Below are 25,752 nucleotides of genomic sequence, written 5' to 3'. Positions count from 1 at the left end.
CTACTCTTTTGGTAAAACTCCACTTTTCAGTCTTCCAGAAAAATTGTTCATTCTATTCATCTTTTGAAAATCTGTTTCATGGAATACCAGTTGTTTGAATTGCAAATTGCTAGACAGGCTTACTACATTCAAAATTATGGCAAGATTTCCGATCTTTTGACAGGCTTCTATGTGAGAATGAGAAATCAGGATGTAATTGTATGCATGGCAAATGGGATAGTAAAATATAGTTATCTAGATATTAATTTTGCCCCATTGGACTCTATCAAGGTGTCCAATGCTGGGAAATCTTGCAATCCAACAATATCTGGAAAGTCATCTGTTGCTCACATTTTGCTATTTATGCTTTGCTGTAAGTAAGTTTCATTGAAATAATGAAGATGTATTTCCCAATTACTACTATATAGGGTTACACTGCTAATGAACAATTCTTCTGTTTTTATGTAACTTCTTTTAAAATATGCCAAAATAAATCACTTTTCCCCATTAAGAGATTTGCCAACTTGCTTCAAATAAATATTGTGCAATATTTAAATATTTGATATATTGATAATCATTTAGATCAGGGAAGAGGAAAAACTCTTCCTTCTCTGTGAGGCTAATTGACCCTGTTTTATTGACCCATCCAGCTTATAGGTCTCTCTGTCAACAACTTCTATAGTACTTTAGTATATTACTACATTCTACTCAGGAGTATTTTCTTGGCAATCTGGCATTAATTCCAATAAAGTGAAAAAGAGTCATCATTGTCAACAGTATATATCATGTATTTTCCTAGTTGCATATTTCTATGATGAAAGATCACAATACAAATTGCCATTGTTGTCTACATCCCTTTTCTTAAAAGAAAACAATTGATACTGCATGATCTTTGCAGTTTTCTAACAATATGCAACTATTGGCTTTGCTACTTTGAAAAACAAGTAGCATTTTAAAGTGGCATTTAAAATACATGTAGCAATTGTATTTTAAAGGCTGATTTTAGTAGATGTTCACATTTAACAAGGTACAAAACTCCCTATCTGTTTGATCAAACTTCTTTTTCTATTTTAAATTCTTGTGTTGAATTGCTTTTGAAACTTTAAACATCTTACAATGATCAGATATTTCACCCTTTGATAATGCAGAAACTGGCCCATATTTTACAACTATTACATGATGGACACTTGCTTAGATTCACTTTCATTGTGATTTAAGATTTGAACAGTATGAATAATACTAATCAAACTATGTATGCTGAACATTTTTCACTCCTGGCACAGTTGTGATGAAAGAAGAGATGAAAATAGAGAAGATCAAGGAGCCATACCAGAATTGAGAATTCATATTTTCCATTCAGGAGGTTTTAAAGCTTTTGTTTACATTTGAAAAGATCAGGTAACAGATAAAACATTGGCTTCTGGGACCACAGAGGGACACACTTAGGGAGTAACTGAAAGTGTCTATAATGCTTCTTTGTATCTTACTGTATCAACAGTAAATATGTTATACTTTGCTGGGTTTGGTAAAGGGTTTGTAATATATCAGACTGTTCTTTTTTGTTCTGATATTTCTTACACAATGTCTCCCTCCCTGGGCTGTAATTTATTAGATGAAAACATTAAGCTCCAAAAATAATACACACAAAATTTGGATATATTGAAAAGTGATATAAGGCAAGAACTTTTCTCCTAGCATGCTTATTAAAATAAGTGAAGTTATTTAATTTGGTTTGTCACTTCATTAATGGTTACCAAGTTACCAATATTTTAAAGACTTTATTGAATTTTTAACAGCTTTTTTGAGTATAGATGCTTGTTTATCATGCAAGATAACCCTAGCCAATTATTTCTTTTTAGAGCTTAAATATAAAATAAAAATAGTTTTAAAAAGATCAGAAAATTGCTCTAGGCAGTTTGCTTTCAAATGCACATTTTTTCTATAGTAGTCCTCTCCGAATTTGGAATTCATCATTTATTTCTTACCAAATTCATTGCACATAGTTCTGATGTTATTCTAATTAGAACAAAATTACATTTTTACCACATTTTCTTTTCCTCAAAAGTGTATTTGGCTTTCATGTTTCCAGTTCTGTATATGTTCTCTCTGCCAGGTCAGACATTTTTTTTCCTCAGGAGGGAAATAGTATCTGTAGTATTGTATAGTATCTGTAGCCAACTCGGAGCAGTCCCACACTCTATTCTGTCCCAACAAAGAACAACTACCTGAACTCTTCATATAAATGATGGTAGCATTGATGTCTCTCTCTCTTCCTTTTCAGCATTCACTGAGGACTCAAGGCTGCTGAATAGCTTCTCTGGAGCTACTAGGACTTTACATTTGTAGATAAGAAAGACAAAAAAGTCTGGATAGTGGTTGTTGTAGTACCTGGAGACAGCAGAATAAGTGAGAAAGAACTGGAGAAAATCATAAAATGCAAAGACCTGCAAATAGAAATATAATGACTGAAATCAAAAATAATACCCATAGCAATATGAGTCTTGGGTGCAATCTCCCCAAAAGTGGAGCATCGTTTGAACATTGATGGCATTGACAAAATTACCACCACTTAAAAGCAGCTTTACTGGCACAGTTTACATCCTGTGACGATACCTTTAGTATTATTAAACAACATCTGCCTATCCCAGATCCTTGGAAAGGACTTGATAAGTGGACAAAAAGGTCAAATCCAGTCTAAACAGCTGGCTGGCTATGTGTCCAACCATAATAATAGCAATATACAGGTGAACACCATATCACAGTGTTACACTGATACCCTTTCTCTTTCTTCTGTATAAAAATTCATGCTTGCATTGTCCTCTACACACCATTCTTAGCAGCTAGAATTTGGGCCTGGATTTGCTTCTCCCCTTTTTCCCCTGTTTGTTATTTAAACTGTGCTCCTATTCACCCATTAAATGGCTCGAGAGATAAGATGATTGATGAAGATGAGGAGGTTGAAGAGGACAAAGATGATGATAATTGTTTATTAATTAGCTGCCCAATTCCATTGGACACTTTCTGTTAAACATTTGTATCAGTTCTGCCTGTGTGTTGATTTCCCCAACATAGTTGTAGTACAGAACTGGTATTTGAGAAGGGGGATTTGTCTTGGGAAGAAGCATCCCACAGAAAAGAGTTGGAGCATGCATCATGAAACATGTTTCCTCATTCTTTCTTCCATCCACACTTTCCCTTGGGGATTCCTATCCCTTTGGCTGCAGTAAGAGCTGTAGCACCTTGGCCAGAACACATCTGAGAGCCAAGGTTTGTTAATCCATGTTTGAGAATACCACAGTCTAATGGAAGAGAAAGTAAAAAAGGAATAAAATTGAGATTTTGTACATGTTGTTAGAGTGGCATGGTAGCTTAGTGTTCTGTACCAGCCTGCTACCGGCCCTGCAGAAAAGGCAGGGACAACCCCTTTACAAACGGCAAGAGGCTGGAATAAAGCCTGCCAAATTTATTAACATAAAACAGACACCAACCATGAAACAGGAGCTATGAAACAGGAACTATCCAAGCGGTTGCCTTCAGCAAACCAGCCCTCCCACACATTCCCCTTAAATACAGCTCAGGGCGTGGCCTCTCTCTGCCTCCTTCTGAGGTGCCCCATTGCCTTCCTCTGTTTACTCCTGATTGACTGCCTCCTGCGTCGGGCGTCCTTGAACAGGGCCAGCTGTGGGTCATCTTCATCCACGCTGTCAGGCTCACACAGCTGGGTCTCCACCAGGTGGGAGGGGCCTGGCTGAGGGCTCTGCGGAGCCTCAAAGCCATCATCAGCAAGCTCTTCAACACCCCCCTCCTCCTCCTCCTCTGAGTCATCCGACCCAACTGCCGAACCCACAGGCTGACCCTGAATCACAACACTTAGTGGTGAAGACATTAACCTCCCATTCAGGGTTGAGACTTCAATGCTAGGTAGTGGCAATATTTATCTCCTAAGGCACAAAGAAAAAAAATCTGCTGCAAATAATGAGAAGGGCATTTGGCCACTAAGCACTCAGCTCCATCCCAACTCCACCCAAATGATAGAGTCATAAAAAGTGAGGTTTTATACATGTTATTCATTCACCAGGGAGTAAATTTCACTATTTTCAACATGGCTTATTTCTGAGTAGACAGCAAACTGAAAAGTTGTTCTAATTAGATGAATTTTCCCCCCACACACACACACCTCTCTTTCCCCCCCTCTCTTTTATCCATTGTTTCTTGGCCTGGAATGTTATCTTTAATGCATTTAGGCCAAATGGTATCATTTTCTGTGTGACTAAATTGTTGAATGTCACTGAGAAAGCAATGCCGCAGGATATTGACCTGGAGTGGCAATATTTGTGCCACTAAAAAAGAGGCAGGATAACAAAGACAAGAACCAAACAACCTGAAAGAAAAGAGCCTGTTCACCTCTGAAATGTCCAACATGCATATTTTTACCTACTGATAAATGGCAGCCAAAAGAATTCGGTACTGTATATGTTGCAGGAGGAAATGGGAAGAAAACTAATAAAACCCACCTGGATTTCAAACAGGTGACAACTTTTATTAAAAGAGTTTACCAAACAATCAGTGGGGTCAGCTTGCTATAAAATACAGCACAATAATGCTTTGAATAAATGGATCTATCTCCAGTGATTCTATTTACTCCAGTAGAGTAAAAAAATAAATAAATCAATAGTTAAGTTTAAACATTATTAGGACATTATTGACAGTCTATGGTTGAATTCTTCAAGCTTAGAAGTTAAGCTTAATATTTTTAGTATGAAAGCCAGCTAAGAAAAATATAATTAAACATTATCTGTCTAAGCCTTGAGAAGCTAGAAATCCTAAATTCACCAGGGATCCTGATCTCCCTTTCATCTGCTTGTAAGAATGCTTATACCAGACTCGTAACTTATCATGGGAACATAAACAAAATAAGATTCAAGTTAAAACTTGAAGACAGATATGATTTAATAATAGAGACCTGGTGTGATGACTCCTGAGGCTAGAATATAGCAGTTGAAGGATACAGCTTGTTCAAAAAGAAACAATAGAAAGAGATACAACTTCTTCACATGGATGCATAAACCAGTGACTACACTGTCTGCTCACTGTTGAATTTCAGAAATACTTCTCTGCATTTTCTCTGTCCCCAAAAAGAACACTTAGGAGCTCCTGGGCCTGATCACGTACTACACAGTATCAAACTACGGTACATAGGCTGTGTCACAAATTCCAGTCTTGCTATATAGGGTGAAATAATAATAAGAGAGGAAAAGAAAGCTGATGTGCTTGAAGACTAACTGGGAGCCATCCTGGAGGGTTTTACCTGAACAGGTGAGTTTTGCTAGTGGTATTGCAACACTCTGGGGATGCAGAAATTTGATATGAGCGATGATTAGTGACAGATTTTATAACTATGACAGAAAATGGATTTATTACTGGAAATGGATTGTGGGGAAAGGCAAAATCTAGCCCATGCCTATTTCCTACCAAGAGAACACTAGTCAAAAAGCACATGCTCTGTTCAGGGGTGCATGAGAAAAAATACCCTCAGATTAGCAGTCTCTAAGATAGGAATATCACTACTTTACCTCATGCATTTGCTTTTGGTTAGTTTCATTCCTGTATTATCTGAGATCATGCTTTGGGGCATGCTAATTTAATTGTTCCTTCTCATTCTTCACAGATTTTAAATGCATGTAACCTGTTAGGATTACCTAATCTCTAGCTATTGTGGATGAAAGCTCCAAATTCTTTGTACTTTCGGCACCCACTCTATACAAAAATCATTTTAAATTCATAAACACTTTGTATCTCCTTCTGAATTCTTTCCATTACTTTTTCTATTAGCATCATATAGATTCCAACATGAGGAAACTTTAAACTTGCAAGAAGAATGTCTAATATACAACTACCTATTACTAGATTGTTTTCACGTTAAAATTTACCAAGTATTTATAGCTATGATAACTTACATAAAGGTTCTAAGTATCGCAATCACTCTTTATTTTCAATGTGCTAAATTTCATATACAGTACTTGTTTTGGGGATTGGTGATTGAGATTTGCATAGGTCAGCTGCAGACTGTTTGAAAGAAAAACTTAGAGAAATACTACTTAAAGAAATACTGTGACTTGTTTTAAAATTTTTTTTCAATTTACAATCATTCTTTTAATGACTGTTCAAAGTTACAACAGGGGAAAATAGTGACATGACTGCTTTTCACACTAATGGCTGTTGCAGCACCCCTCATTGTCATATGATTAAAATTAAGGTGCTTTGCAACTGGCATTGGTAACAGTTGCACTGTTGTGGGTCATGTGATCACCACTTGTAGTCTTCCTAGATCAGGGGTCCCCAACCTTTTGGGGACCAGGGACCAGTTTCATGGAGAGAGGTTTTTCTGCGGACCGGAGGGAGTGGTTTTGTGTGGTGCCTGCATCCCATGGATGGGGCTTTGCTTGTTTGTGCAGACCAGTTGCTGGCATGCCACAGTCTGGTATTGGTCCACGGACCGTGGGTTGGGGACCCCTGTCCTAGATGACTTCTGACAAGCGAAGGGGGGCAAGCCAGATTCACGTAATGACTGCATGATCCATTTCAACAGCTGCAGTCATTCGCTTCACAGCTGTGGCAAAACAAAATGTAAAATGGGGCAAACCCCACATTACAGCTACCTTGCTTAGCAACATTTTGGGCTCAATTATGGTCATAGGTTGAGGACTACCTTTGGTCTATGAATTTCAAGACGGTCATAATATCAACTGGCATCTCATTTCAACATTTTTAAACATGAGACACCCCCCCACACACACACTTTTGCTTCCCTTTGTGAGTTCAAATTGAGAAGCCCAAGTGAAAAAAGTCTGAAGATAAAGCCTTATAAAAACATGCCAGGAACATTTGAGCTATAGTAACTACAGTATACAGAACTACAGTCTGCTCCAAATATACTATATATATGAGGACCACGGAGGTAGTCCCCAACTTACAACAGTTTGTTTAGTGACTGTTCAAAGTCACAATGTACTGAAAAAATAGACTTAGGATGGTTTTCACGCTTATGATGGCTGCAGTATCCCCATTTCCACGTGATCAAATTTAGATGTTTGGCAACTGGTTAATATTTATAACCGTTGCAGTGTCCTGGAGTCATGCGATCCTCTTTTCCGGCATTCTGAGAAGCAAATTCAACAGGGAAATCAGATTCACTTAACAATCATGTATATACATTATATGTTGTTGTTAGCTGCGAAGTCGTGTCCGACCCATCACGACCCTATGGACAACATTCCTCCAGGCTTTCCTGTCTTCTACCATCTTCTGGAGTCCATTTAAGCTCACGCCTACTGCTTCAGTGACTCCATCCAGCCACCTCATTCTCTGTCGTCCCCTTCTTCTATTGCCCTCGATCTTTCCCAGCATTAGGCTCTTCTCCAGTGAGTCCTTCCTTCTCATTAGGTGGCCAAAGTATTTGAGTTTTAGCTTCAGGATCTGGCCTTCTAAAGAGCAGTCAGGATTGATCTCCTCTAGGACTGACCGGTTTGATCGCCTTGCGGTCCAAGGGACTTGCAGGAGTCTTCTCCAGCACCATAGTTCAAAGGCCTCAATTCTTTGGCGCTCAGCCTTTCTTATGGTCAAACTTTCACTGCCATACATTGCAACTGGGAAGACCATAGCCTTGACTATACGCACTTTTGTTGACAGGGTGATGTCTCTGCTTTTTAGTGTGCTGTCTAGATTTGCCATGGCTTTCCTCCCCAGGAGCAAGCGTATTTTAATTTCTTGGCTACAGTCCCCATCTGCAGTGATCTTGGAGCCCAGGAAAACAAAATCTGTCACTACCTCCATTTCTTCCCCATCTATTTGCCAGGAATTGAGAGGGCCAGATGCCATGATCTTGGTTTTCTTAATGTTAAGTTTCAACCCAAGTTTTGCACTCTCCTTCTTCACCCGCAACAAGAGGCTCTTTAGTTCTTCTTCACTTTCTGCCATTAGAGTGGTATCATCTGCGTATCTTAGGTTGTTGATATTTCTTCCGGCAATCTTAATTCCAACTTTTGATTCATCTAGCCCTGCCTTTCTCATGATGTGCTCTGCATATAAGTTAAATAGGCAGGGCGACAGTATACAGCCTTGCCGGACTCCTTTCCCAATTTTGAACCAATCAGTGGTTCCGTGTCCAGTTCTCACTGTTGCTTCTTGACCCGCATATAGGTTTCTCAAGAGACAAATAAGATGGTCTGGTACTCCCATCTCTTTAAGAACTTGCCACAGTTTGTTATAATCCACACAATCAAAGGCTTTAGCATAGTCAATGAAGCAGAAGTAGATGTTTTTCTGGAACTCCCTAGCTTTCTCCATGATCCAGCGTATGTTGGCAATTTGATCTCTAGTTCCTCTGCCTCTTCGAAATCCTGCCTGTACTTCTGGTAGTTCTCGATCCACATACTGCTGAAGTCTAGCTTGTAGGATTTTAAGCATGACTTTACTAGCATGAGAAATGAGTGCAATGGTGCGATAGTTTGAACATTCTTTGGCACTGCCTTTCTTTGGAATTGGAATGTAAACTGATCTTTTCCAATCCTGTGGCCACTGTTGAGTTTTCCAAATTTGCTGGCAAATTGAGTGTAGCACTTTTACTGCACTGTCTTTTAAGATTTTGAATAGCTCAGCTGGAATACTGTCACCTCCACTAGCTTTGTTGTTGCTCAGCTTTTCTAAGGCCCACTTCACCTCACATTCTAGGATGTCTGGCTCGAGGTCAGTGACCACCTCATTGTGATTATCTGGGACGTTAAGCTCATTCTTGTATAGTTCTTCTGTGTAATTTTGCCACCTCTTCTTAATCTCTTCTGCCTCTGTTAGGTCCCTGCCATTTTGGTCCTTTATCATGCCCATTTTTGCATGAAACGTTCCCTTCATCTCTCCAATTTTCTTGAAAAGATCTCTGGTCCTCCCTATTCTATTGTTTTCTTCTATTTCTTTGCACTGTTCATTTAAGAAGGCATTCTTATCTCTTCTAGCTATTCTCTGGAATTCTGCATTCAATTGGGCATATCTATGTTTTTCTCCCTTGCCTTTCGCTTCCCTCCTTTCCTCAGCTATTTGCAAAGCTTCCTCAGACAGCCATTTTGCTTTCTTGCATTTCTTTTTCTTTGGGATGGTTTTGGTTGCTACCTGTTGTACAATGTCGCGAACCTCTGTCCATAGTTCTTCAGGCACTCTGTCTATCAGATCTAATTCCTTAAATCTATTTGTCACCTCTACTGTATATTCAACAGGGATATGATTTAATTCATACCTGAGTGGCCTAGTGCTTTTCCCTACTTTCTTCAGTTTAAGCCTAAACTTTGCAAGGAGAAGCTCATGGTCTGAGCCACAGTCAGCTCCTGGTCTTGTTTTTACCGACTGTATAGAGCTTCTCCATCTTTGGCTGCAGAGCATATAGTCAATCTGATTTCTGTGTTGACCATCTGGTGATGTCCATGTGTAGAGCCGTCTCTTGGGTTGTTGGAAAAGAGTGTTTGCTATGACCATCGTATTCTCTTGACAAAATTATATCAGCCTGTGCCCTGCTTCATTTTGTACTCCAAGGCCAAACTTGCCTGTTATTCCAGTTATCTTTTGGCTTCCTACTTTAGCATTCCAATCCCCCATGATGATAAGGACATCATTTTTTGGTGTTACTTCTATAAGGTGCTGTAGGGCTTCATAGAACCGGTCAATTTCATCCTCTTCAGCACTGGTGGTTGGGGCATAGACTTGGACTACTGTGATATTGAATGGTTTGCCTTGGATTCGAACTGAGATCATTCTGTCATTTTGAGGATTGTATCCCAGTATTGATTTTCCTACTCTTTTATTGACTATGAAGGCTACTCCATTTCTTCTGAGGGATTCTTGCCCGCAGTAGTATACCTGATGGTCATCTGAATTAAATTCACCCATTCCTGTCCATTTTAGTTCGCTGATACCTAAGATGTCGATGTTCAGTCTTGTCAACATTATATGTACATATACTTATATTTTATCTTATGTTTATAATTTTCTAAACAAAGGTTTGTTTCTCTGGCTAAAAAAAATGAAGTGATCAGAATGGCTTTAAAGTATATTTATAGCCTTGTTTCCACATTTCTCTGTTGAAGAATTGCATTTGTTTTGTAAGGGTGTTTAAAATATAGAAGGTAAGAGATATTTTTTTTAAAAAACATAAGCACAAAATGCAAAGATGAAAAATGTTATATTATTGATGAAAAAGACTGTGAATCAATGAAATCTGCCTTATTTTACCTAAAGGCCATTCATGAGAGAAATGCTTTAGAATAGTGTAAGCATTTTACTGTTCCACTTTTAGCTCTTTCAGTATACTTTTACTGGGGGTAATCTCAGTAATGATTGGGTCTCAATTTTTCAGACCTTTTTGTGGTGAAACATTGGATTTAAAAATGATTATCTGAAAAAATAATAATTTAAAATGATTTAACTTAATGTATTGTAATAAAGTTCTAAATAATTTGCATGGATAGTATGGACCATCTGTATTCATAAATGACAAATACATGTCAAGCTATTGATCCATGCTGATGCTCTTTTTATCCTGTATGTATAGCTGAATCTTCCCAGAGTCTAGCCAGCAGAATAAAATGTGCAATATTTTAGAATTTCCTCACCTACAGGTACCACAATGTGAATCAATAGTATAACTTTGATATGACTTTATTTACTTTTCATATTGAAAGATGAAACAAAGTTACTAGAGGCCTTCATGTAAGCATTTTGTGTTAAAATGTGCTTATGTACCGGTATTTGATATATAAGGCTGTTTAATCAAAAGACTTCCAGTAAGGATATGGTGAATTAGACATCCCTGAACAACTGAGGATAAGATTATGGTTGAAATCTGGCTATTAAAATCTTTCCAGAGAAAGAAAAGATTGTGGGATTACACATATGCGCTTTGGGTTTTTGTAGTCAGCTGGTGAATGATGCAGCTGGAAATTGAGGGTTTCCATCTCAATTCCTGGCAAATAGATGGGGAAGAAATGGAGGTAGTGACAGATTTTATTTTCCTGGGCTCCAAGATCACTGCAGATGGGGACTGTAGCCAAGAAATTAAAAGACGCTTGCTCCTCGGGAGGAAAGCCATGGCAAATCTAGACAGTACACTAAAAAGCAGAGACATCACCCTGTCAACAAAAGTGCGTATAGTCAAGGCTATGGTCTTCCCAGTTGCAATGTATGGCAGTGAAAGTTGGACCATAAGAAAGGCTGAGCACCAAAGAATTGAGGCCTTTGAACTCTGGTGCTGGAGAAGACTCCTGTGAGTCCCTTGGACTGCAAGGCGATCAAACCGGTCAGTCCTAGAGGAGATCAACCCTGACTGCTCTTTAGAAGGCCAGATCCTGAAGCTAAAACTCAAATACTTTGGCCACCTAATGAGAAGGAAGGACTCACTGGAGAAGAGCCTAATGCTGGGAAAGATTGAGGGCAAGAGAAGAAGGGGACGACAGAGAATGAGGTGGCTGGATGGAGTTACTGAAGCAGTAGGCGTGAGCTTAAATGGACTCCAGAAGATGGTAGAGGACAGGAAAGCCTGGAGGAATGTTGTCCATAGGGTCGTGATGGGTCGGACACGATTTCACAACTAACAACAACAACAACAATCTACACAAGGAGTGTCAAACTCGCAACGTCACGTGACGTGTAATGATGTATTGCAACTTTTTTCCCATAGCTGGCAATGGGGTGGGTGTGGTTTTGCCATGATGCATCCGGCCCGTGGGCTGGCAGTTTGACACCCCTGATCTACACCCACAACCATAATATAGTCTATGTATATATAAAGCTCAACTGAGCCTTATTTCATAATCATTTTGGAGTTATTGGTTTGTTTTTTTACTGTTTTTCAAATATCAAATGGCAAGTTTGATGGTATTCACTGGATGAGTTTCCTTCAATTCTGAACAAAAGAAATTTCAAATGTAACTTTATGGACTTAATAGTTTGGGGAAATAAGTGGCAAAAGGATGATTAAAGTTTTGTTTCCAGAAAGTTATAAATGGATTAAGAGCCTAGATGGACTTGAAATGGGATTTTAAAATTAATTGAATAAAGCCTTCTTGTAATAAAACACCTTGGATTTTGAACCACAAAACAAACCATGATAGGATAGAATTTTGAAAGTTGAACACTAGAGGGAGTTAAAAGGATGCAAGATTTTAATTAAAGGACAACACCTATTTGATTTGTTAACACAGAATGCAATAAAGTACCCTTAACATGGAATGTACTGAAGGGTAAATGAGAACAATGCACTCAGATGTTAATTTTAAAAATGTCTGATATCATAGATAGACTTGGTCAATGATGTTACGGATGACAAAAAAGTTCTACTAGATAAGATCAAACTAGATCTGAAGAGGCTACAAGAATGATCTGGAAAATTATGAAACTGAATATACAAATGAAACTAGCTGATGTTTTGATAATTAAAAGGGGCATACAAATAATTAACCAGGAGAGTGATTTGGATAATTTCCAAAATTTTGGGATAAATTGTGACAGCAGAATAAGTAATCAAAACCAAAGCAGTTGAGGATGTTGAGAGTAATCTGTAAGGTCTTACATGACAATGGTGGATGGAGCCACCATATTAGGTGTGGTCAGCATGAAATGTGACTTATTTTCTGGCTTCTTTTTTCAGTTTGTGAGACACTGTCTAGGACTTTCTTTGCCTTTGCCCTTTTGGAACATGTAAAAATAAATAGCTATTGCTGGTGTTTGAATGACCTACTTGTATAAGCTTGTTAAATTAAGCAAAAGGGTACAGGATCTTAGACCCACAAAGCTTTAAGTCCATAGGCTGTCCACTCAGACCCAATTTAAAACCTGGCTAATGTAATTTTTAAAGAATGGAACAAGCTCTAATTTAAAAAACAATGACTTAAACTACAAAAACTGAATGATCTTAGTGGGAATTCATATTTACCTTAAGTTCCTATCTTTTTAATATTTTCTGTGCAATTTTAAATGAACTTATCTACAATACAGATACTAGAATCTTGAAACTGGAACAACCTTTGAACAGAAGTATCCTCTAATTCAAAGATATTGTCAGCGGAAAGAAAAGAGACATATTTTTGACCCTGAAAAAAACAACACCCTGCTTTGACCCCAAGGAAGACCTGAGGAACTTTCTGAACAGGTGAATCAAAAGAGTTGGGGAATTGCAAAATCATCTCTTCCCTTTAGTCAATGTGATCCTATAATGGATCCCATGAGTGTAACAGCTTATTCTGTTCCACCCTGGTTAGGACCAAAGTCACTATCTGCATTTATCTAGACAAAATATATCTGTAAAATGTTTTTTCCTCATCTATGCAACGTTTTGGAGGCAATGCAAATTCACTGAGATTCAAACATGCATTTCTGGAGAAAAGGAATAGGAAAAAAAGTAGAAGCAAACTCTTTAAAAAAAGCCATTTAGAAGTATTTTATCAGCTTAGCAATACTTTTGTGCTAGAATAACTATACCATAGAATTCTGTGCCCCTGCTGTTTGCAAAATCAAGCTGCATTGTGTTGTGAATGAATGCATTATCATTTACCATTTGCCCATCCAGTTAAATCAAAGTTATGGCTTTCAGAGTTCAGAGCATCAGAACAAAGAAGAAATTGATCTCTTTATCTTAATCGGTATTTTTAACTATGAATTGAAACATCTCCCTTCATTGCCACCATTTGTCAGGAAAATTTGTCAATTCTGTTGCGTGCTGGGAAACATTATTTTTGGGAAAGGGCGATAGAGGACAATTGTTCTGGTATATTTGAAAGCTGTTAAAATCTGTTCAAATGTTGAGTGGAAAAAAATGAGCATAACACATTTCAAATTTATTAGCATATTACAAAACGTGTTCATTACACAAAGTGTGCTGCTATTGCTAATGATACAGTGTTTTGAAATACATTATTGAATGTTTAAATAAATCACAGTGGGGGTTAAACTACTATCCAATCAGCTTCTTCTCGTGTCATATAATTAAGCAGAGATGGTTTAGATAGAATCCAAAATGGCCTATGAAATATTGATTTGAGGCTATATGGCATAATTAAACTTTAACCAGACAATGTGGCTTATATTGAATGGAGGGGACAAAATAAGCAATCATTAACACCAAGGATCTCTGCTTTTAATTAGTCCAGAACCAAAATTAACATAAAATGATTGTCTCAGATAGATTTGGAAATGCTGGATTTGCAATGTTGTTATGTTGTATTCAACATTTATTGTTACTGATTTTTTGTAATGTTACATAAAACACAACCATGTCAAATGAGACAACTCTAAGGTAAGTATTTTTTTTAATGTATAAGCATTTTTAATCCTCATACTTTGATTAAAAATCTCACGTTTGCGATATTATATATCAAAATTAGTTGGCAAGGTTTGTGCCATAAATGGTATTATAAAACCATAGATTAGAAGACATACCTGAATTAATCTAATTCAATATTTTATTCAGTACAAGATAAATAGTTATTTTTAAGAACTGTCAGATCTTTGCTAAAAAGTTCACTGTGTTTGAGGTCTGTAGGTAATTTATGGAAAGTCTTTGCAAAATACTAATTTAATTTAATTTAATTTAATTTATTGAGATTTCTATACCACCCTTCTCCCTAGGGGACTCAGGGCGGTTCACAGGGCATATATAAATAACAATACAAAAATTAAGAAACAATTAAATCAATGCCCAAGTTAAAACAAGAATGATAAAACAAGCCTATAAAAACCCATATACCCCCATCAGGCCAGACCCGCTAGTTCAAATAAATGGGTCTTCAACCCGCGACGGAAGGATCGGAGGTCTGATGCCGTCCGGAGCTCAACCGGCAGTTGGTTCCATAATGCCGGGGCACCCACAGAGAAGGCCCTCCCCCTGGGGGCCACCAGTCGACATTCCTTGACCGGAGGCACCCTGAGGAGGCCCTCTCTGTGGGCACTATTACCATTTGAAGTACGTAGGTGAGCTGTACCAATTCTGCACCACTGGGATCTCTGGTATTGGATCCTGGAGACTTTGACATGCAAGAAATAGCAAGGAAAAGCTAGCTAGGTTGGATAAACAAGCAGTCATACATATCTACTTTTCTTTCTTTAGATGTAGAAGCACAGACATAGGACATAACATCAGCCTCAAAAGAGTGAGGAAGTTCCTGAAAAATCCAACTTGCCTAAAAGATGGATGCTATTCACCAAGTTGGGGTACTTCTTTGTTCTGTTACATACAATATTAAGTTAGCTGAAAAATTCAAAGTTCCAGGAGAAGCCTAATAAAAAATATTGGTTTAGCATTAGAAAAAAATGAAGAAGTTTTGGAAATCACAAAGCAATAAATAACACTAATATCTGGGAAAATGGAACACTATGAGACATAAATCATCCAATTTAAGCAAAATCAGTTATTTCACTCTACCAACGTGTACATGACAATAGAAATTCTGAAAATGGAAACTCAAACAAAAAGGAAACAATCCAGTTTTGGAAAACTCTATGGGAACCTCAAAAAAGACTATAATAAAGGTACTGAATGGGCAAAAAAATCTGAAGATGACTTTAGTAGCACTCAAATAGGAGACCTAATAATAAAAGCAGAAAATTAAATGGAAAGAATTAAAAACTGGACACCTTCAACTGCATTGCTTTTGGCTCAAATATCTGACTAGCTTACTTCTAATTATATCTAAACAGCTTATGCCATTAAGTTGACAACAGAGACTGATTCATAATGACAAATGTATCTGATTCAAAAAGATCCAGCAGAAAGGACAACACCAGAAAAGTATCGGTCAGTAACTGCTTGTCTGTAATATTTAAGTTACTCGCAGGCATAATGCCAGACAACATCCAAAATTATTTAGAAGAAACTAATATCATTCCAATAGAAAAGAAAGGAAATAATAGGAAAACACAGAAGTATGAAAGATCAACTTCTGATTGATAAAACGGTTCTGAAGAATTGCAAAAGCCAAAAAACAAACAAACAAACAATGACAATCAAAAAACACAATCTACCTATGGTCTGGATTTATTATAAAAATGTTTGATTCATAGTTTGAAACATCAAATGTGTGGAAACAACTGAAGGCAGAGGTTTATTTCAGGTCAAACAAACTTATGAAAGAAGAAAAGTGCTCATTGGCTGATTACATAAAAGAAAGACAAGAACAAGCATTGACACAAGTTAAAAATAGGAACTTACTAAATGTACAGAAGACAAAGTAAAAATGGAAATAATGTGATAAAACATGAATAGAATGTCGGCAAGAAAAGTATTTACATAGACAATTTCTACAAAAGATTGAGGGGAAGGTGGATAAAGATAAAACCTGGCAATGGCTTACAACTGGAACATTAAAAAAAAAGAAGTGGAAAGCTTAATTTTATAGCAAGTTATTCAAACTAATATAATCAAGGCCGCAACTGAAAAACCATCAAATGATTTAAAGTGCAGATTGTGCAAAGATATTAGAAGAAATAATGCATCATTTAGTCAGTTCATCCTGGAAGATTGCACAAACTGATTGTAAAAAATGACATAACACAGGTGCCCAAATGATTAATTCAAACATCTGTAAAAAATTTATCTACCAATAATAAAAATTGGTGGGAACATTTTTAACAATTTGAAGAAGAGATTGAAAATAAGCAGCTTAAGATACTATGAGATTTCTGAATACAGACTGGTAAAGTCTTGGCTCCTTATCAGTAGTGGATTCAGCCTGTTCCCACCACTTCGGCTGAATCAGTAGCTTATTTTTTTGTTGCCCAGGCCCAGAATAGAATTCCAGAAGTAGCCGTCCACACAGAGAACCTGTTGTTCACATATTTGAATTCCACCACTGCTCATAACGCACCAGATATAACTATGGTTGCAAAGAAGAAAGTGTGGATAGTTGATGTGACAATACCAGAGGATAGTAGAATAGAAGACAAAGAACTGGAGAAAATAACAAAATATTAAGTTCTGAAAATTGAAATTGAAAGATTATGGCATAAACTAGCTGTGGTAGTCCCAAAAATTATTGGCACTTAAAAAATCTGCACATTGATAAAATTTCCATCTGATAATTATAAAAGGCTACACTACTTGGATCTGCATATATAATACCCAATACACTACAACATTCCTAAGTTCTCTCTCTCTCTCTTTCTCCCTCTCTCTCTTTTTCACACACACACACACACACACACACACACACACACACACACACACACACACACAAATACAACCCTCACATATTCATTAGCAATTTAATTATAATAATTTAATTAATAATAATTGTTATTATCACTAATACTACTAATATCCCACCTTTGTAAAACCCAAGCTGGTATACATGATACTTCTGCCTTCTGTATACTGCATTTTTTAGAGATATGCATGCAAGAAGGGAGAAATAAATATGACAGATAAAGCAAAATAAAATAAGAAAACTATCCATAAATTTACATGAAATACAGTCGGAAGTTAGATCTTTGAACTTTGAATTGTATCTTAAAAATACAGTTTCTTTATAGAATTCTTGTTTATTGATTCAGAGCATTTGTAATTCTATGGATTTGGTAGGGACATTTAAAAAATCCTTTCTGGATTTCTTTTGAAATAATTATTTTAAATAAAATTTCAACAAATCCTGTCACTGAGGTATGCAATCCAATGTGAATGACATATAGAAGTTGGAAAATACATTTTCACTGTACTGCAAAGAAATATATCTTTCTGTCCGTGAGGGGAAGATAAGTAAACATTATTCAACAATCTTCAGCAGAATGGTCAATACTGGTACGATAATAATGGCTAATAGCAATCTGGAAGAGTAAGGACATCACATAGCTATGTCCCTAGTAAGCAAATAAATCCTGTGCTGCAATGTGTTAGAACACAAGAGGTTTGTGAAAAAAACATGCCTGAGGTACTTGAGAATGGTCAGAAGAGTAGCAAATACATGCAAAAGAGAATATATGTGCAAATATGCTTCAAAATCAATGGTTTAAATATTTTGCTACCCAAACATCTTTCCTTCTTCTCCCAAAAGCTATCAGCAGACAATAAAGGTTCATAGAGTGGGCCAACCAAGCAATAATATACATGCAAAGGTGCTCATAGGATCAATGTTTCAAACCCATATGGGAGAATTTTGTTCCTCATTCTAACCCAGGGGTATCAAACTGGTGGCCTGCAGACCAGTTGCATCATGTGCAGGCCACGCCCACCCCAGTTTTGCAAAGGCAAAAAACATTGCGATACATCATGATGTGTCACATGATGCAAGCAGATATTCCTTGTGACAAATGGAATGACCAAGACATGTCACAGTTTCCAAAGCTGTATTGCATTTGTACAAAAGCGCACAACAACACACATTCAGTTTCTCTGGTTCAAACGCACAGCAAGAAGAAAACATGTCCCTAGCAATACCCCAGTTTTCTGATCATCAGCGGACCTCTTGTTGGTAGGTCATGGCAGATGCCTGGAAGCTTTTTTCCACTGCAATTTGGAAGTTTTAATGTTTGAAAAATATTACAATCTAATTTTGGTAAGTCTTACCATCTGGAGGGATCATAATTAATTTCCCTATGTACAGCAATTTATTGCACGGCCTTTTATAAAAAAATACTGATACAGATAAGAAAGCTAGGGAGGTGAGGTGTAGAAATCTCCTGTCTGAAATTTATATAATTAGAAAATTAAGTTTTCATTTCATGTCAATCACAAAGTTTTCATCTTCTCTCATTTCTTAAGTTTACACCAGTTTTCACAGCTGCAGGCCATGAAACTAATTTTGGAGATATGCCTAGGCAACCATGTTCAATATGAACCACTGGATATCTATTCATGACAGAAGATAATTTATATTTTACAAAATGATGTCATGCATTAGTACTAAGGTTTTCCATGTCCTTATGGTCTACAAGAAAAAGAGTAACATATATAGTATCAGCTGGTTTTTTAACACATTAAAATTAATAAAAACTGAATAGGTCATCATGATGATTACATAAATAGCAATAGCGCTTAGGCTTATACAGTATACTGATTCATAGTGCTTTACTGCTCTCTCTAAGCTGTGTACAGGGTCAGGATATTGCCCCCAACAATCTGGGTCCTCATTTTACCAAACTGGGAAGGATGGAAGGCTGAGTCCACCTTGAGGTGATCAGGATCGAACTCCTGGCAGTGAACAGTGAGTTAGCCTACAATACTGCATTCTAACCCCTGCGCCACCATGGGTATGCTGCAATGGTTGTAAGTGTGAAAAATGGACAGAAGTCACTTTTTCAGTGCTGTTGTAACTTCAAACGGTCACTAAATAATCCTTGTAAGTCAAGGATCACCTGTATTCTTCTTGAAGTTTAATAATTATGTGCTACTTCAGAGAGCTTTGGTGTGAATTATGATGATTTCAGAGTTATGTGATTTTTTAATTGTAATTTAATCTGCTTTTACCAGAAATGTTTTGTTCTTGTTTTATGATGTGAATTGCCAAGCCTTAAGAGATGTGGTAAAACCGATAAATAAATAAATATGGAAGGATGGAACATTCTTCCCTCCAAAATTAGAATACCTCCATCCCTTTTGATATTCCTGACATCCCTGAAGATGGTTATGTAATCAGACCTGGGACTATGAGGAAAATATGTTCAAATGGCTCCTTTCCTAGGTGCTCCTTTTTATCTGCCCTTTGCCCAGGATTGGTATATTCAGTGCTTTTTTTGTAAAATAAAAAGGTGCTGGAACTCACACATGTCATATAACCCGCTTTGCCTACACTACAAGGTTCCATTCAAAAAAGGTGCCAGAATTCCGTTCTGAGCGTTCTATGAGAAAAAAAGCCCTGGGTATATTTGTTTTAATAATTTTTATTTTAATCAGGATTTTATGTTTTCATATTGCATGTTTTCATTTTTTTGTTATTTGATTGTTACTTGTTATTTGTTTTGCCCCGTGTCACGTTTTGTGAAGTGGATGGCTATATACATTTGACAAATAAGTACATAAATGTAAAAAAAAAAAAAGAGCAAGCCTAAACTTGCTTAGTTTTCTTTTAAAAGCAGTCACAGCCACCTAGGTGCTGTTGTCATTTTTGGAACCCAAAATCAAGCTGACTTTTCTTAATATAGTGGTACAGTATATTGAATATAGTGTGGAGTATTTTTATGTAACTATTTATGCCTAAAATCCTCTTCTTCCTGTGTCATACAAGGAGAAGAGGGTCAGAAATATGCTGTAATAACAGAAAGACACAGGGAGCCAGGAACATCATCTTAACGCCAAAGGATCAGAAAGGAGGAAGTTCTCTGACCCTAAGAAAAGACGATGAAAGGAACAGGAAACACTTCAGAAACACTCACATCATTTGCCATCTGGCATTAAACCAACAAGAATTAGCACTGAAAGTCAATTGGAGTTTTTTAGCTGCAGAAAAACACACTAGCAGGGTCTCTATCTGGAAGGCCTCCTTCCCAGTTGTAGCAGATATGCCATGTAGTGTGCAAAAATACTTGTTTTCTACAGACCCTACAAACCGTAGTAAAAATCACTCTTCAATGAAAATACATCCTATTATTTCTTTGCATTCCCTGATTGTTATTTATTTATACAATTTATGCCCAACATTTTCATTGTTCAAAACAATCTGTATTTATGTAGGCTTGGTAAATATATTTTACGGTAATCTAAAAGCTCGCTTGAATAAGAGTGACTTTATACATATTGTCATGGCAGTCTACTCTTAAAGATAGTGTAGTGAAGAAGTCAGTAATCAAAACTTAGACCAGAATTAGTCTTTAAGCTCATAGATCACATAGGGATGAGAGTATTTCACATATGCCATGAATATGGTGTTGATGTCAATAAGGCATTAATCTAAATAAAATTAGTACTTCTTACATAGAGCAGTATCTTGCTTGCACTTTCCAAAGTAGTTTGACACAACTGCAGCTCCTGCTTCTTAAAAAGTAAAGGTAAAGGTTCCCCCGCACATGCATGCTAGTCGTTTCTGACTCTAGGGGGCAGTGCTCATCTCTGTTTCAAAGCCGAAGAGCCAGCGCTTGTCCGAGGACGTCTCTGTGGTCATGTGGCTGGCATGACTAGATGCCAAAGGCGCACAGAACGCTGTTACCTTCCTACCGTAGTGGTCCCTATTTTTCTACCCCTCCCTTTTCCCCCTCCCCCTATTTTTAAAAATATCCACACATTTTTAAGTATCTGCACTTAGGGTTTATGTTACCATCTGTTTGAGGGATTATAGCTATTTTTTAATCATAACCATCTTGCGTGCGAAATCATTTGTTATTGGAGGTTTATTTCTAAAAATTATAGATTCAGCATTTACTCATGCTTGAGGACACATTGCAAGTATTCCCTGACAAAGAAGAAAGTAGGTCATTATCACTTGACGTCTAACTGAAATATATGGCAAACCATCATGTTTTGCTACTGGTTATATATTTTATTTCAGAGAGGAACGTTGTCTACTAAACATAGTACTAAAATAGGCACATCAGAGGGGTAGGCAAAATTTTACACAGCAGATGCATTTAACAAGCTGTGAGTTTAAATGAACAACTGCCATCAAAACAGAAGGAAGAAGGAGTGGATAATTAGTTAACCTGTTAAATAGCGGGTTCTTTGGTGCAGGAATGAAGATGGGAAGCTGAGTACAGGATAACTCATTGTTTATTTCATGCTGGAACTGCACTGGGGCAATGTCTGCAACTAGCCACAATATATAGTCTAGCCCCTAGACTCAACCTAGAATCAACCATTGCCGCCTGGAGATAGCCAATTGCAGCACAGGAGACTTAAAGTCTGGGTTGCTGGAGAGCAGTTACTGCTCCAGCAACCCACGTGGTGTTTCACAAGAACCCAGTACATAACACCCCTCCCCTCTTAGATCAGACTATGACAACACCAATTAGTCTCGACAATTGTCAAGACTCATTATTCAAACACACAAAAGTAAAGTGATAATGATAATAATGATAACGATGATAATAATAATAATAATAATAATAATAATAATAATAATAATAATAATAATAATAATAATAATAATAATAATAATAATAATAATAATTGTAGGTTACAATGAGATTAAACAACGTCTCAATGATCAGGCTTCAATTTGCAGTAATAGGTAGTTACAATATAGCACTTATTTCTGTAGTCTAGTGGCAACAGGTTTTACAACAATATATAGCTCTTTATTTTACAATGTAATCTGCAAGATATGAAGGAGAAGTCTGCCCTAGAGGAATGTCTCGGAGTTCCCATCACTTTGTGGTCTACCAGCTTACCCAGTGGGCTGGGTAGACTTGTGTCCCTTTGTGCTCCTGAGTCAAGGGGATTCGATGCACTCTGGCTGGCCTCACCAGGTTGGCCCACCCCAGAGTCAGACTGATCGGCAGAGTAGGCACAGCGGTTGCTGAAGTTCGGTTGGCTTGCTCCTTCAGGGGACCCATGTTGCACTCCAGGGCTCCCCAGTTCTCCCTCCGATTCTGCCTCACTTAAGAAGGAAAAGTCCTGATAGTCCATGTGAGGACTGGCTTGGCTGCAAGTTTGAGGACCTTGGGAGGGACCTATGATGCAGTCCTCACTTAGTGGCCATTCTGGAAACCATTTCCTGAGCTGATCAATGTGTCGTCTGACAACTCGCCCTCCCTCTAACCCCACTTCATAAGATAGGGGACCAGATGCCTTGGTAATTTGACCAAGAACCCACAGGTTCCCATGACCATAGTTCCTGGCCCAAACCCAATTTCCCATGTGCAGCCCCCTTGGGGGTTTTGGTCGAGAGGCTTCTGCTGCCACTCTATCTGGATGCAACCTGTCCAGTTTAGTAATCAAATGCCTCCCCCAACGTAGTTCTGCAGGACTTTTGCCTGTAGCAGTGCAGGGTGTAGAATGCTGGCAGAGTAAAAAATCTGCCAATCTGTGATGCCAGTCACCTGTGACAATGCGCTTGAGTGCTTCCTTCGTTGTCCTCACCATGACCATTAGAAGATGGATGAAAAGGCACAGACGTTGCATGTCTGATGAGATTTGATCTAAGGAAGGGCTGAAATTCAGCAGCAGTGTATTGGGCCCCATTGTCTGAAACTAAGACATCTGGCAACCCATACGTGGCAAAGAGTTTTCTCAGCACCTGGATGGTCCTAGCAGTAGTCATGTTAGGAACTGGAATTACTTCCAGCCATTTGGAGTGGCTATCCACTACTATATGGAAGAGCTGTCCCTGAAAGGGCCCAGCGTAGTCTATGTGAACCCTAGACCAGGGAGTGTGCGTTTCCTCCCACCTGTGAACTGGAGCCTGTGGCATTTCAGGCCTAGATTGCTGGCATGTATAACAACCATGGACTTGACCCTCAATGGTCTTATCAAGGCCAGACCACCAGAGGTAGCTTCTAGCTAAAGCTTTCATTCTGACAATACCTGGATGGCCTTCATGTAATGATTGTAAAACCCTGTCTCTTAGGGAAGTGGGAATTATGACTCTGTTTCTCCATAAAATGCACCATTTATGGGCAGATAACTCATGCCTCCTGACAAAATAGCTCTGAAATTCTGAGCCTGGACTTTTATCCAACCAGCCCGTGTATACCCATGACAACACTCTACTAAGTATTTTATCTGTGGCAGTTTCAGCAGCAATGTCCCCTGCATGGAGGGGAAATTCAGGTATGTCCTGTATGGACAATATTCTAGTAGCTGGACCCAGATCTGGATCCATTAGTGGCAGTGGTACTCTGCTGAGGCCATCAGCATGGCCCATTTCTTTGCCCGGTTTGTGAATTAATTTAAAATTGTATGCAGATAGGAAAATAGACCACCTCAGCATTCTTGGAGATAGTATGTGGGGGGTTTGTTTGTCTGTTGTGAAAAGTCCCAACAGAGTTTTGTGGTCAGTGTAGACTGTGAAATCCCTGCCATATAAATAGTCATGGATTTTTTTTATTCCAGCAACGATGGCTACGGCCTCTTTGTCAATCTGAGCATAGTTGCGCTCAGTAGAAGACAATGTCCTTGAGTAAAACACTATTGGAACCTGTTTCCCATTTTTTTTCTATGTGACTTAAAACTGCCCCCACCCCATAGGGAGATTCATCACATGCAAGACATACAGGTTTAGACTCTTTGTAGTGAGTTACAGTGGACTTTTCTGACAATAGTGCTTTTAATTCCAGGAAACTTTTTCATGTAAGTTAGTTCATTTCCATAGAGCTTTATTATCCAGCAGCCTGTGGAGGGGTTCTGCTATTGCAGCCTTATGAGGTAGAAATGTATGATAGAAGTTTAGGAGACCCAAGAATGCTTGTAGCTCTCCTTTTGATTTGGGCCTAGGAGCCATTTTAATGGCCTTCACTTTAGAATCAGCAGGGTGAATAAACATCATCAAACTAAGGGCAGACACCCTGAATACTCTTGAGTGTACACTCCATGATTCCCTGAAAAATACCTGTTGCAACACTGACTCCAAACTGTAAGCATTTAACTTTGAAAGCCCCCCTGTGAGTCACGATCGTTTGAGCCATGGCTGTGGCCTCATCAACCGGCAATTGCTGATAGGCTTGTGCTAAATCACGTTTAGCAAAAATAGTAACCCCTTGCAAGGAGGCTAAAATATGGTTGACCACTGGGACCAGGTAAGCGTGTTGCTTGAGGGCTTTATTTAGTATGCATTTATAGTCAGCACAAATGCGAACTTCCCTGTTGGCTTTAAGTGGGGTGACTATAGGAGTCTCCCACTCCCCACCATCAACAGGCTGTAACACACCCTGTTCTACCAGCTTATCAATTTCGGAATCAATTTTATGTTTTAAGGCAAAGGGGACCCTACCAGGCTTAACCTTGATTGGAACTACGTTGGGATCAAGCTTAAATGAGATAGGTGGGCCTGTGTATGTTCCAAGGGTTGAATCAAAAACATCTGCATATTCCTCGCACACTGATGCGAGGTCTGCAGTTTGTGTCCGGTTTATGCCAGTAATCTGAATACCTAAAGCATCAAACCAATCGAGTCCAATGACACTCATTCTCTGACCCCCTACTACTATTACATCCAGGTGCCCCAAAAACTCTTTAAACTTAACCAACAAGGTGGCTTCTCCCTTAACTTTAACATCCGTGTTTTGAAAATCCATTAGGATTATATAGTTTGGCCCAATTGTTACTGTGCCTACACACGAAGTTAAACGTGTCTTGAGAAATGATTGAGACTGCAGAGCCAGAGTCCAATTCCATCTTACATGGAACTCCTTGTAGCTCTACCATGAGCTTAAGTTTGTACTTGAGGGGGCGTCGAGCCCCGCTGCGGCACACACTTCTACAGCTTCTGAAGAATTCCAGACTAACTGGATCCTGGGCCCCAGTACCTCTCCTAGTCGGTTCTTCCGACGGGTGTTTGGGTGGCCGGTCTCTTTGTTGGGCTCTGCAAACCACCGCGATGTGGCCTGTCCTTTTGCAAGGTCTACATGTGGCTGAATGAAATCTGCAGTTGGCACGAAAATGGTTGCCACCGCACCCCTTACATCTTGGTAAGAGAACTGCCTTGTAATTGTCCTCTCGCGGCTGGCGGTTGTGGTGTGGCGCATTGGGTTGCTTTTGGAGTCAGTTGATTTCAGGTTCTTCTTCCTCGGAGAGTTCTTTGGTGCGTTTGGAGTCCTCACGGTGGACTGTTACTTCTAACTTTGTTGATTTGGCGGGCTGTACAGTTTGAACAGTGCCCC

Source organism: Vipera berus, assembly GCF_964194415.1.
Source record: "Vipera berus genome assembly, chromosome: 2".
Classification (NCBI taxonomy): domain Eukaryota; kingdom Metazoa; phylum Chordata; class Lepidosauria; order Squamata; family Viperidae; genus Vipera; species Vipera berus.
Note: the sequence above shows the minus strand (reverse complement) of the source record.